This window comes from Pleurodeles waltl, chromosome 2_1, assembly GCF_031143425.1.
Source record: "Pleurodeles waltl isolate 20211129_DDA chromosome 2_1, aPleWal1.hap1.20221129, whole genome shotgun sequence".
NCBI lineage: Eukaryota > Metazoa > Chordata > Amphibia > Caudata > Salamandridae > Pleurodeles > Pleurodeles waltl.
Genome location: NC_090438.1, coordinates 483489251 through 483504409, shown reverse-complemented (window position 1 = coordinate 483504409; position 15159 = coordinate 483489251). Strand labels below are relative to the sequence as shown.

Genomic DNA, 15159 nt, shown 5'->3' with positions numbered 1-15159 from the left:
ATAGGGGCAGAAATAGCCTCAAATAAATCTGCCCCCCCCGGGGAGCGACCCTTGCCTAGGGGGTCGCTCCCCTTGCGTGACATTGGCGCAAAAAAAAAGATCCCCTGTGCCTAGTGGTTTCTGCCCCCCTTGTGGGCATATTGGCCTAACAAAAATCAGCCGATCACCCCCAAGGGGGGCAGAAATAGTCTAAATACAATGTGCCCCCCAGGGGAGTGACCCTTGGCTAAGGGGTCGCTCCCCTTCCGTGAATTTGGCGTAAAAAAAAAAAAACTCCCTGGTGTCTAGTGGTTTCTGCCCCCCTTGGGGGCAGACTGGCCTCATAAAAATAGGCCAATCTGTCCCCAAGGGGGGCAGAAATGGCCTAAATATAATTTGCCCCCTCGGGAGCGACTCTTGCCTAAGGGGTCGCTCCCCAACTAAAAAAACAAAACAAAACAAACACAAAAAGAAACAAAACAAAAAAATGATCCCTGGCGCCTAGTGGATTCTGCCCCCCCTGGGGGCAGATCGGCCTAACAATAGGCCGATCTGCCCCCCAGGTGGGACAGAGAATGCCTTGAAAAATATTGCCCCCCTGGGGAGAGACCCTTGCCCAAGGGGTCGCTCCCCTTATGCCAATTTCAAATAAAAAAGAAATCCCTGGTATCTAGTGGGCATTTCAAAAGCCAGATCGCTTTACAATCTGGCTTTTGAAATGCTCTGAGAGACTTCAAAGGAAAGGAAATTCCTTTCCTTACCTTTGAAGCCTCTCAAGGCCCCATCACATGATCGGAAGAGAAATGCTCTGCATTTCTCTTCCGATCGCGCTGGAAGCTGAGCTCCCGGCGCGATAGGGAGGAGGCCTCTGATGAGGCCAGCGTGCATCAGACGTCACTGGGGGGTCAGGGGAGGTTGGGGGTGGAAGGGGAAGGGCTTCCCCTTCCATCCCTGACTTGGGAGGGTGGGAGGGAAGTCCACAGAGGGAGCGCTCAGTGCCCAGGACGTAACGATTACGTCCTCGGCACAGAAGGGGTTAATGCAGATAGCACAAAATTCTTATTTTGGGCCTGCCTTTCTATTTCCAGCCAGCACTGGCGTGCTAGCTGCCCTTGTCCTCCAACAGAATTTCAATAGTGCTCCCTGCCTGGATTAACCCTGAAGATGCTGGCCAAACGTGAGCCTAATTTGGCCTTGCGAGACATACAGTGGAATCGCAAACAGTTTTTTAAAGAGGCTCAGCTTTAGAGTGCTCAACAATGCAGCACGTTTTTCTTTGAGCAATTCATAGCTATAAGATAACAAAGGGATAAATGTTGCTCCGATGACTTGGAGGAGATGATTAGTCGAGGTGTTTCAAGTCTTAGAGCATCCAATGCAGCACCACTTTTCTTGTACCCCTTAGCACCCCCTTAATGTCCCCATGTGTGCACCTCATTTAGGATACGGCGCACCATGGTGGTAGTTAGGGAACTGGCATCAAAATGTTTGACATTAGTGTGGCACTTTGCAGGGTTAGCATAAAAAATGCTGACACTAATCCTGAAAAGCACACTGAGGCCATTATAAAGTTCTGTGCAGGTGTTAAAAATGCTGCAAAACTCCAAGATGAATGATAGACCAAAATTGGGCTATCTAGCCTTGCTATTATAGAGTAGTGGGTAATTCTTGTTAGTAGGTCAGGGTCGGCCAAGGTATAATCTAAGTTGGAGCTCGACCTGTCACTCTGGTGAAGGCTGACGGGTTAACCAATGGGCTTCACCCATTGAGTATATACAGACCCAAGACTTTGATGGCTAATATGTAAGACTTGCCTTGTTGGTCTCATCTAGCTTGATTTCCGATTAATGTCTGGATGTGATTAGAGAGCTTGATGTCTGTGCCTTGTAATAGGTTCATATTACAATCACCCAACAGTAACATTAAGGCTTGAGGATGCATGGAGATCAAGGCTTTAAGTGGACCAGTCAAGGTCTGGATCTTGGCTGGTTTGTGCTTCAGGGCTGGGTGGATATAAAGATTTATAATAATTGTGGAATGAAGAACCACAGCCAGCTTGACACACTAGATCCATGGATGTCCTAGATCCACCCTGTTGTGTTCCCACAGGATGTTATTCAAGATATAGAGTGACAGACCCCCTTTAGCACTGCCTGTCTAAGCCTCTTTTATTGCTGTGTTAAAATATTTCTTATATCCCACAATGATTGTTGGAGACTGCTGCCAGGTTTCTTGCAGCAGTAGGATCTCATGTTCACATAGAAAGGATAAGAAGCTGTCCTGTCCCACCTAAGGGCTGATGCTATTGATGTTTCAGGCTCAAATTGTGCAAGAGTTACACTTGAGGGGGAGTGGCAATCATCATCCCATCCTGGATGATCTTCTATTTAAAGACATTACTTGATGGTAGCCATCCAGCTTGACTTCTGGCTGAAATGGCCTATTTGTTTGTAGTCTTTCCCTGACAACTGTGGAGTGCGTTGTGCTGATTGCCCCCCTCAGCAGGCCTGCCAGAGGTCATGAAGGGAGCAGAGGGCTCATGTAACTGGCTGCTTCTGAATTCTCATTTTGATTCCCCATGCTGCAAATTTTTCCCTGTGCTGCCAGACTTGGGCTGCGATATTTTCGTCTGACTAAGTAATGATAGTTTTACTCCCTGGTTGTTTGGAGTTAGGTATGAATTCAACTACTTCTATATTATTAGACATAATGTACTGCAGACTTTGTAGGGCATCAAGCAGCCTTAAGACTGCAATCTGATTTAGGATGTAAAAAAAAACACTGATTTGTAATGAGGGATAAGCTCAAACTTTGTATCTCACTGGATATGGATGTCCTGCCCCTGATGCCATTCCGATGTGGCTGGAGTTGCAGCAGGTTTTGCAGATGGCCATGTCTGAATTTGTGATGCATAGGTGGCAGGGGGCAGGTCTGGTGCACTTTGTGATGTTCTGTGTGGGGAGCAACAACAGTAACCCATCTTGGTCCATTATTACCCCCTGCAAAAGACGGCTACCTATTTTGGCCCATATTTATACTTTTTTAGTGCAGCATTTGATCCACTTTTGCGTCAAAAAATGACACAAATGCGGCGCTAAAAAAGTATAAATATGGGCATTTTTGTCTCCGGCATGTCCCTAGGGAGTGGCCTTGTATGATTGTAATAATCACAGCTGCTCGGCTCAGTGAACGGGGCGGGCTGGCCGGGGTACCTTCAGAGACCCAAAGTGAAGTTGATGGATGTACTGTCAGCAGTGGCCTCCTGTGTTTGGAGAGCATGCATTATTGGGGCTTGTGGCCCAAATTGTCCGGTTGTCTCCATCCGCATAACTGATTACAGGACTTCTGATTGCTGCTCCAGCCATCAAAATATTGCGTACAGAGTAATTATACATACTATATTTTGGGCCTGCTCTGTGACCATCTTCTTATCCGAATGGTGATACTGAATTTGGTTGTAACTTGGAACTACCCTGGTTGATAGCTTTTATGCCTTTGTTTTTTCTAGTTTTTCTCAGCTGCTTATGTTTTCTCTTTGAGAGCAAAGGTCATGGGCTTGTTGGTGGCAAGACCTCTGCCGGGTCCTCTTGTGCAGCAAATTGAGGTGATAGGATAATAACTGATCTGTCCATTTGTGACAACGTAGTGGGCTGGATTGAATTTGATTCTGGCTCTTCCTGTATAAGAGGGTTAAGCATTGTTCCTGTTAATGGACACTCAGGCCGGCATGATTCAGTGGTAGTCTCTTGGTTATCGGAGACGCATCTAGTTTAAAACGCCTTCGCTTCTTTCAATAGTTCTGAAAGTAATGCGGAATGTGCCCCTATGGGTATTTTAATCAGGGAAAGCAGAGTGTTGTAATTATGTTTTGGGACTAAGGAGGGAGAGGAGCAGAGTTGGTCAGTGGACGAGGCGAGTGATTGTTCAACTGGGCTTAGGAGCATCTCCCACCAAACTGTGGAGTTATCTATGGTTCCCTCCAGAATGACATTGTTTAACCTGTTGTTTGACTGATTTGTAGAGAGTGGCGGGCATATGTGCTGGGGGCTGGACTCGATAAGCCCCCCATCCTACTGGGTTTCATAGGTCTCTATGTGCATAAGAGCTGTGCAGTCTGTTGTGAGGCTCAGTTTGTGGGGACACTGATTTGCCTCATGTACTAAGACCTCCACCAAAAGCAGGACCCTGGCCCGAGTGGACGGATGAGACAAAATTGAGTGATCATTGTGAATCGAAGAGTATGGCTCTGTAACCTTGACCTGTTTTCCTAGGTCCCCTTTTGGGGGTGACTCTGGCTGTAGTTGCTGATTGACCTTGCCTGTCTAGCTCGATGGTTCCTTCATTTCAGTAGATTCTCTATCATGACCTTGGTCTGCAAGTTCTGCTTGGTCTGCTTGGGCGGTGGCACAAAACTCTTTAAGGGTGGCTTTCAGAAAGTCAATTATCTTGGTTTTTCTTGAACCTGATGACTTACAGCAAGAGGCTGATGATGTAGGGCTGCTATTCTCCCTACAGGACTTCACAGAGTTGAGGGTTGATACTGAGGCTGGTGAATCCAGGTTGATCATGAATTTCTCTTTCGCACAACCTGCATGTTTTTTTACTGGCTTAGGAGCCCCACGTATTTTACCAGATCTCATGCTGTACGGCTATTTATCTTTAAATTGGACTAGTTGGCCAGAATTTGATGGGGCAAAGCAATCAGGCTACGTGCGCAAAAATGAACCAATGGTCTCGGGGGGTGCTTCTCAGGAGGCAGAAGCTGCAGCCTCACCTAGCCGGGCCACTTCTGCACCAAACCTGGCTCAACCCTAGACTGCTGCCCCCAAAAGCTGAGTCACACCCTCCAAGATTGACCTCCATATATTGAAGTCAGCCTCACTTACTCCCCTCTGCACATTTCCTCAGCTCAGAGCTATTCTACACTTCTTTTGCCGCATGCAGGCCCCAGGAGGGTGGGGTGGGGCTGAGGCTGGGAAAAATGTGGAAAAATTGATGGCATGGAGTAGGCAAAGGTATGCGGTGTTGATAAATGCAAGGCCTACTCAGCACCTACAACTCCTACGTGTCTGACCTGTAGCAAGCTCCTGGCTTTTATTAGTGGTCTCCTGGTCTCTCTGGTGCCTTTCTGTTGCTTCTCTCAATTTAGCACTCTACCGAGTACTGATCTTTTCAATTTCCATCTCCTGGTCGCAGGCCCTCAAACTAGTAATGCTGATGTAGCTGATGTGGGTAGATTGCATTCCTAGCACTCCTTGAGAGGATAACTAGGATGGAGTTCATATAATGGGTACATAATGGTTTATGGTATTGATGCAGACACCAAGATGCTGAGGTGCAGCGTGCAGTTTACTCAGCTGCTTGCAAGGCTCCTCCTCCTCCTGCTACATACGTGGACTCTGTTTTCCAATCAAGGATCATGTAGCTGTCTTTTTCATTATAGCCAGCAGAGGCGTCCTTAACTGGACAGATGGCTTTTCGCCCAAAAGACCTGCTTATGCTTCCTTCTTGATTTGTAGGTACTATATAGATATCTTCCAATATGAATCCGAAATAGCTGGCTACCAAGAATCTTGATTACACCAATACAGTCACCTCCCATATCGTACTTAGCACAATCTTGTATCTTTCACCATACAAATTGCTTTATTTTTTTATTCTTCAATCAAGGAAGTCTATCCCTCCTTCCAATCAAACTTGACGAAAAACAAATGCAGTCTACAACTTTACGGTTTATAAGACGTGAGTGGAATTGTTTAAACTTGTATGTCAACGACATTGACCTGGTTGAAACATTGCCCAAGTGAGGCAGGTCGGGCTGTAGGGTGGTGCGACTTGTGCAACCGCACCTGGTGCTGACCTAGGAGGGGGTCTGTGTCCATAAATAAGCCATGGGTTTACAAGCACCTGCTGCAGAGTTTCCTGTGTAGCCAGAAATTTCAGGCAACATTAAACATATCAAGATAACTCTGGTGATTAACTTTTCTGCCAGTGAAAGATCAGAGTTTTGCTGAGTTTCAGTTTGATTCATCATAAAGTAGTGGAGAAATATTGTTTACTATGCAGATCATTTTGTTACCAGCAGTTCATAAGTTACAATCCTAATATAACACAGTGATGTATGAACTATCATCAAAGAGCTGTATGCAAACTGCATAGAATAGATTAGGATGCTATGTTTTTGCCCCCACTCATTCATTATCTATTCCTAATGTCGCTGATAGGTGTTTTGTTTGAGTAGAAATACATTCTTATTAGTCAAGTCAACACCAACCAGCACTTAATAACAGATTAAGGGCCAGATGTATCAAAGCTTTTTGCATTCGCAAACAGTGCGAATGCCTGTTTGCGAATGCAAAAAGCCATTTCAGAATGTATCAAAGGCATTCTGAAAGCAATTTTCAGGAATCGCTAACATAGCGATTCCTTAAAATTGCGACCCTGTTTAGAGAGTTGCAAATTGCGACTCTCTAAATTAGAAATCGCAAATAAGGAATCCTTATTTGCGATTTCTAAAGCACATGTAAGAAGCAATTCCTTAATGCGAATTGGGCATTAAGGAATCGCTATTTACCATCAAGTTGAACTTGGTGGTAACCATGTGCAAATTTTAAAAATGCATTTTTAAAATGTACATGTAAAGCACACATGCCCTTTTGACATGTGTGCACCTTACATGTTTAAAAAATATATTTTGGGGTGCAGCAGAGGGGGCCTAAGGCCCCCAGTACCCTGGAATTTGCATTTCCCAAAATTGCGAATTCCAGTTAGGAATTCGCAATTTGGGAAATGCAAAATATTCGCAAATATTGGCCGACAGGCCCATAGGTGCGAATGGGGCCGGTATCGCATTTTGCGATTCGGTAATAGCATTTGCGACTTTTAAGAAATCGCTATTACCGAATCGCAAATGTGATACATTGCATTTTACAAATCAGAAATAGCGATTTCTTAAAAATCGCTATTTTCGATTCGCAAAGGGCCTTCTTCATACATCTGGCCCTAAATGTGTATGAGAGAGGGGTGTAATATTGTTTTACAGTTACATATGCTTGTTTTAAGTCATACTGTATGTGGAACCCTCACAGTGTCAGCTCTGTCTAAGATTCCAGAGCGTCCGTGTTGGCAGTTGTTCATTGGCACCAGTCTTGTATGGCAGCTGAGGTTGTCGTGGGTCCATTGTAATAAAAGAAACTGGAATTAACTTGGAACTCGTCTGCAAGTTCTGTTCACAGCTAACTTATCCTTGAGTTCTTCTGTCCACCCTTTCTACAAGGGGCTATGGAGAGATGAGGGGCACTGATGGGAAGTGAGGGAATCAGTGAAGAAGGAGGTCATTGGGGGGCGCCAAAAATAATTGTCACACTGGGCGCCTTTATTGATAAAGCCAACTGTTGAGTGAGGTAACCCAGACTAGGAAAACATAACCCTGTGTTTCTGGGAGAAATGAGCCTTGTACAACACCAGAATTTTTAAAAACACAGAGAGAAACCAAAGCACACACAAAGAAGTGCACATAAATATAGATTGTCATCGGCTAACAACCCATAAAACCTTGTTCTCAAACGATGAAACTAGAGGCACAACAGTCGCTCGAGAGCCCTATCATGAAGCGATGAGCTGACTCAGAGCAGAGACAAGTGCCTGGATTTTATGCTTGTGCAGTATGTGAAGTAAAATAATTTAACTTTATATTTCCCCTAGCTTGGTGCATTATTTTAGACAGCTCAGTAACAGAAAGAAGCATTCATTGCTCAGATTTCAAGATATAGGGCCTCATTATGAACACGGTGGTCCAGACCGCCATGCCGGCGGTGGCAGAAAACACCGCCACCAGCATGGCGGTCTGGACCGCCATATTACCAACATGAGAAGACCGCCACAGGCGGCCCTCCGCCACTGCCAGACTACCACCAACAGGCAGCCTGACAATGGCGGATTTCTCTATTCAAAAAGGCAGCCCTGCCCTCCGGATAAAGAACCCGTTTTCCTCCAAACTTTCCCTGGTGGTTACCCCTGCCAGGTAAAGGCTGGCGGAAGGAGTGCTCCGGGGCCCCTCTGGGGGCCCCTGCACTGCCACATGACCTTGGCATGGGCAGTGCAGGGCCTCCCGTGCCCAGCCCCATCGCGCAGGTCACTGCCCAATTTATGGGCAGTGATCTGCACGACGGGTGCTTCTGCACCCGCCTCACTGCGGCATTGACGACGGCTCCATGTGGAGCCATCAGCAATGTCCTGGCTCAGCATTCCGTTAGGCCGGCTGGCGGAAACACTGTTTCCGCCCTCCGGCCCAGCGGAATGTTGATTATACGGCCAGCGGGGTCCTCAACAGGCTGGCGGGCTGTGTTCAGACCGCCAGCATTAACACGGCGGGGATTCCCGCCATGTTCATAATGAGGGCCATAATGTCTGCAAATCAATCCCTGACTCAGAGAAATATCAGGTTAAATTAATTCACTGTACATAATGCAGGTTCATAAAAAAGTTGAGCGGTTCTGCACAGATCTAGTGCAGCTGTTAATGAAAGGCCCTTGAGATGCATCAAGAGCAGCAAAGAGATTTCCAAATTACAGTTTGACTCCTGCTTGAGGTGCTGAATTTCCCAAAGAGCCAATGGGGATAAAAACAAAGGGTAAATCCTAAAATTCTCAAAGCAACAAGAACATGGATGCATGCACATACAGTGTCTGTTTGGGTGCTGCACACACTCAAATATGTCCCATTACTCAGGGAAAAATAAGCAGGAAGCACACATAGGTTTAATAACATATTAGGAGTTTAAAAAATAATGTAACAATTAGTGATTATTTATTATTATTATTAGTAGTAGTAGTAGTGGTAGTAGTAATATTATTACTATTTTAATTCAAAATAGGTCATAACATATGCTACAAATAAATAATAATGATATACTATTTCTATATTTTTAACATTAATTTATATTTTTAACTATTTTAAATAATGTCCTTCCTCATCTATGCTACAGGAACACTCTGATAGAGGCTACTCTAACTTTCCTAAATTCTATTTTACCTGCAAGGAGAAAGTTCTCCATATTAGATATTTAAGTCTTGGACTCAGCAGAGATCCTGCTGTAAAAGTTATAATAAGGTCTTATTGGCAACATTTGATTTTTAATTTGGTTATACTTGATAATGACCAACTCAGAATTTTACTTCTAGATTTAGCTTCTACTGTTACCTGCATGTTCTTTGGATATTTTACTTAAATCATTTTTTGGTTGTAGAAGGACTCAGTGGTTGTGGGGGAACATGGACTAGTGGCTAGATCGCAGTTTGGAACACAAAGTCCCTGGTCCAAATTTGTACACCTCCTTTTGCTCAAAGATTGTGTGATTCTGGATATATTTTTAACTTCCCATGCCTAAATGTTTTAATTATGTTGTGAAAATATGCATTTATGTAACATAAATGTGAGGTGTACTGTCCTTCTTTACATCACCTCCTAGCTTCAGTTATCAAGTCTCAGACTCACACACACAAAACAATCTTCTCTTTCAGTATTTTACATTGGGAATGCTGCAGTATAAGGGGGTCTCAAATGTGCTCAAATTTCCCTTGATGATAGATCTGTGATATATCATGTAACTTAATCAGGAGCTTCTGCAACCTAATGGTCTTGAAAAGATGAGCTGAAAGTTGCTAATGATTCTGGGAAGATCTTAGTCTATATTTCTCACAAGCAATGAGAACAATCAAAATTAAGATGGCTGCTCCCTGATACGGCTCTGTGTGAAACCAGCCATTCTGTGCTGCCTGGTTGGTATCAGGGCTCCCCAGCCCGATATCAAGCTGTGGCCGAGACTCCTGCATCCGACACTGCGAAGATGGACTCATTTTTAGAGTCCCTCTGGGCGCGGGCTGTTGCCACCACCTGAGCACAGCATGCACGGAGAGTAGCCTTTGACAGCCACCTGAGACACAAAGCGGAGGGAGCTGGTTGGCACCTCAGACTGCAACACCCTCACCGGATCATCATCTGTGGCATTGCGCCCCCACTGGGTGAGCAGCAGAGGCCTTAGACTGAAAAATCTGGCTCCACCTCTGAGAGGTGCCTAGCGACCTACCATTCATCCATGCACTGGAGTGTGGGCTTCTAAGCCTCCTAGAAACAAGATAGGACAAGGGTTAAATGGCTCATGCTTTGAGATAAAATCAGAGCTCTGACTTGGTGGGAAACAATGCTGGGTTCTTAAAAATGTCCTCACTCACTCATCATGGCATGTTTCATCATTGGGCATTGCTTCAACATCCCCACGAAAGCCAACGTCAGCGAAGGAGCAATAAGGGGAAGGGTTATAGACAATGCAAAACATACACCTAGGGATCTAACCTGTAGAACACATATGACAATTAAAAGTACCTCATGGGTTTCCAGTTCAACATTTATTCATGGATCCCCTGGATAGGATTAAAAAATTGTGTCACAGTGGTGATATAGGGAAATTATTGCCCATTCACCCCTTGTTATCTGCAATTGTATCGACATGTTTCAGCCGTTCAACTTTGCCCTTTTAGGTCAGGTGGCCATCATCAGGACATTGGATCCCTTAATCAATACCCCATATCTGTGTATTGTAGAATATTTGAAAGACAGGATATTTTGGACACACTGGTCCCTTACCAGTACACACACACAGAATTACCTAAAATAGGAAAGAAAAAAAAACAAATAAATATGTACACATAAAACAGACACAACGTGTTTCACTCTAACATATCTCATGCACCCATTAGTAACTAATCATTTACAATGGGTATGTAAACTAAAGAATCTCCAATCAGGACTCCTCGGTATCCACCTGTGTATCACCTCTAGTGTAGTCACACCACCATCACCAAATGCACTCCACCCCAAACAATGCAGAGAAAAATTCATGCTGTAAGCGGTCGCTTACCGAGTTTCTTTACCCCTGTTGCTTAAAATGGAGTCCCACTGGGAGCACCACCCTGTAGTCACACACTAACACTTAGCTGCTTGACATATTCGCATAGACATTCAAACAGTCAATTCAGCACTCAATCAGTCATTACTAGTCTGGTTCTGTACAGTTCGGTATGTTTCAAATGGTAACAATCAACTAGTATCAATGGCATGTCTGTTCTCATTGACTGCATTCCCGGTCTCAAGTTCCATGCATACAAAAACATAGTTCACAGCCAAACTCTCCTTCCCTTAACAAAGTAGAACTCCCTTTGTTAAAGATGCCTCTCGCATCGCTGCCGTCCAAAACAAGGGTTCTTGACCTAACACTCACTTCATCGAGGGACTGGCACCTCCTCCCACTGCCACTCGTGGCTCCATGAAGATGCTAGAGTATGGTTAAAGACCTTCCTTTAACCTCATGTCCCTACTCCTGCGTGACATCCCCTAATGTCACGTGCTCGCTAGAGCACTCTGGTCACATATCACATGAAGCAACCTCACAGCAGAGATGCCATCTTAAAATATCTAATCCCCTCCTTTTGAACTACTCCTAAAAGCATCTAAAGTCCTTGTTTACCATGTATTATTGAAATTTAGGGAATAATATGCCCTTGTTGTGTTTTTGTCAATATACCCTAGTTTCTATCCTAGAGAAATCCCTGTAGGGGTGGAAGTAATTTTCAACTTCATATAAACAACAATGATAAAAGCTTACGTTTGTATCCAGGGCAAAAAAAAAAAACAGCTTTAACATATTAAACCAAAGCTACCTGGAAACTATCAGGGGACTAGAAATCAGGGGTTGTACTTGATAAACCAAGTGTGTATTTCCTCTCAGCCACCCCTTATGAACCTACCCATCCCTAATGTAGGTGGTGATTGATAGATGAGAATGCAAATCCATTACTCAGATTATCTCCACTACAACATTGATGGGTGGATTGAAAAGGGGGACCCAAAGTACACCTATTCTGAATTGGTGTTCTTTAAAGACAGTTCAATTGTTGCCAAAGTATGTCATAATTTAATCCCTTTTCATGGCTAAGGATTCGATAAATCCACCTCTGTTCTCACTTGAAGAGGTATCCCATAACACCTTTTATGTTGCATGGAATTGTTGGCTTTTCCAGCACTGTCTACGCAACATCCTCCACAACACGTCCCATTTCTAAATAACGGGATGTGTGTTTGGTTGTTGCTTTTCTGACCTAATGTTGCTCCTATGTTCCATGATTCTGGACTTGATTTTTTGCGTCTTCATCCCAATGTACAAAAGGTTACATGGGCATCGGATCAATTAGATAACATTATCTGAATTACAATTGGTGTGTTTCATTTGGACCCATGGATAAGTCAGACCCACATCCACTGTCTTTGTACTTTCTGTAAGTTGACATACACTAATTAGGCCACATGCTGTATGGCCCCTAACTGGTGCCAGGTCCCACATCCTTGGTTCCTTTTCTGGGCATTTGCTCTTGAGGTCTCGCATGAACCAACAGATTGCGGAGACAGGCAGCTCTCCTGAAGGAAAGCCCCCCTCAAGACAACAGTCTCAACAATGCAGCACCTCCCCTCATCAAAACAGGGTTTTCAAGCAGAGGCAACAAGCAGCATCATTATTGTGGCCTTGAGACCCCCAGACGAGAAAGCATTTGACAGGCATGGAACCTGTGCCGCTCAGAAGGGGGTAGATATGTGCCTCAGCCCTTTTCATCCACCCCAGCAGCACCCTACAGACCGGCTTCCTCTTTGTTGGGGGAAGGGTGCTGCTTCACATATGTGGTAGAGACTTTACCCTGGCCTGGACCTTCTTAACTGTCTTTGAGCTACAGTGTCACCTCTTGACTGAGCCTACTTCTGCAATTGGGGACCGACAGAGGCCTGTAGTTTTTACTGTACCTCCAGGGTAACATACTGCTCCATGGTTATTGACACGCCTATCCTTGGTTGCCTGATTTGAACATCCCAGCAGGGGGCAACCTGCCCAGTGGAGGTCACCTCGGATCCCTAGAAACCTATGCAGCTCCTTACCAGGTAGTGGGCCATGACAGATGCCCTCTCAGCCTGCTCTGTACCAGTGGATAGAGGTCCCTTCAGGAGGGCCCCTCTGATTTCAATACCTACCTGGACATTGGTGCCCCCACTGGACATGGTCCCTCTTCGAATGTGGGGTACTTCCCACAGGATCTGGCTCTGTATTATTGGAGTAGCGCTCCCCTGCAGGGCTGTCCACAGGGGCTGGGGAGCCTCTGCTGCTAGCACCCACTCCCTGCCCCTGATGGACATTCTCTGCTCTGGCTCCACGCAGACCAGCAGCTCTAGAACATCTCCTGTCCCGGAGGGCTACCCATTTGATATCTTGAAGAACATGCAGAAAGGTAGAAAGTTGCAGGTCATCAGCTGTCTTGAGTCCTTCTAGGGGACCTGCAGTAGCCCTATTACCCTGCTCACTTCTCTCCTGTCCCCCATGTTAACCCACCAACAACCTGCAGGCCAGCTGTGCACCCAACCGAACCCGAAGTTGACAATCTAGTCCCCTCCATGATGGATGTCCTCAAGGAGATGTCATCCATTGGGGTCACCATCACCACAGTGGATGCAAAGATGACTGGCCTTACATCAGAGGTGACATTCATCCAGCAGGAAATGTCGACTATATGCACCCAGCTGGACACAGTGAACCAATATCTAGATGCAGGGGCACTGAATTTCTACACCAGAAAGTGATGAACTGGGAAGACAGAGTGAGGAGAGACAACTTCCAGATCTGTGGGGGACTGGGAGGGGGCAGAGAAATCAGACATGATTGCATACCTAATGTCCTTGCGCCCTGCGCTTCTTCACCTCTGCTTCTTGAAGGCACTGGAGTTCCAGACAGCACACAGAATTCAATCATTCTGTGCATACATCACTAATACCCAATGCCCCATCATTGTTTTCATGCTGCATCACCAACACACCAGTTCTATTCTGCAAGTGGTTAATAAGGCGACAGAGCATCTCCTCATTGATGGTAGCAACATTTTGTTCTCATGGATTACTCAGCAGCCACCAACGCTAGGCTCCAGAAGTTCCAAGCACATCAGCCCTGGATGAAATCCAGAGACAATAAATATGGCCTAGTGGAGCAGGTGACGATGATGATGATGACAGTGGATGGTTGACCAAGGAATTCTCCAAGCGAGCTGGAGGTGTTCATTTACTCTCAAGATGAGGCTTTGATGGACATGGTTCCCACAGCAGGTACAAGGCAGTCCCAGCAGCATGTGGGAGAAGGCCTCAGGAATCCATCAGAGCTGGCCTGCATCAGGTGGTGGAGGCTCTGCATAAGGACAGGGTCAGAAACAGATCCCGATCCCCTCCCCGTTGAAGCAGCTGGCAGAGTAGATCGGGGAGTCTGTGAAGGGTTAACTATATCCTTTTCTTAATTTTGATATTAAAAAGGGTTCTCAGTGTTGAATTGTTAAAGATACTCTGGTGCTCTGCTTGTCCCATCTGGATCTGTCCTCCTTACTGTCTCTCTCTCTCTCCAATACACTCTCCTTGCTCTGCCAGTGCCACTCCCTCCCTCCTTTTTCATGTCAACAGCCTTGCAAAAGGGGAAGTCCGGCCACGCCTTCCACATGCTGTCTGCACCCACAAGGAGTGGGGAGGTCTAGATGTCTTAGTATATGGTACCCTTTTCCACCCCGAGTAGTGCCTCACAGCCCCCAGGTAGATCAAATCCCAGGCCACATCAGAAGTCGGGTTTCAACCTCACCTGCGGAGTTGCTTTTCCCATTAGGGCTCAGCTGCCCATCTTTTCTACGCAATTTCCCTGGGATGCCCATGCCTCTGATCTTCTTATCCCTAAATGTCAATAGTTTAGCCCACTACATCAAACGCAAGAAAATTCTCTACTATCTCCAAACAATACATACTGACATAACTTTACTACAGGAGACACATCTGTCCCCAGTAGTGTCTTCCAAATTTAAATGGGTATGTGTGTGCATGGGAATTAGTAGCAGCATGTTAGTCACTGGTGCTGGTGAGCCTTCCACAGCGAATGGCTGCTCCAAGCAGTACAGAGTCACAACACTAATTTAGAAGCAACTTCCATGCAATGTTCTTAAGATTTGGACAGATGGCGAGGGTCGATGGGTGTTTGCCAGACTACGAATACTGGAGTGGAGTGTGGTCATGGGTTTGGTGTAAGCCTCCATCGTCAATAATCCTCACTTCCAGGCC

The 15159-nt window shown here is 45.5% G+C and overlaps 1 protein-coding gene across 1 annotated transcript in view; it reads right to left on the bottom strand.

The window, feature by feature from the left end:
• The window catches only part of CNGA2 (cyclic nucleotide gated channel subunit alpha 2), a 497671-nt gene that overhangs the window by 364747 nt on the left and 117765 nt on the right, over positions 1 to 15159 (bottom strand). The window lies entirely within an intron of this gene.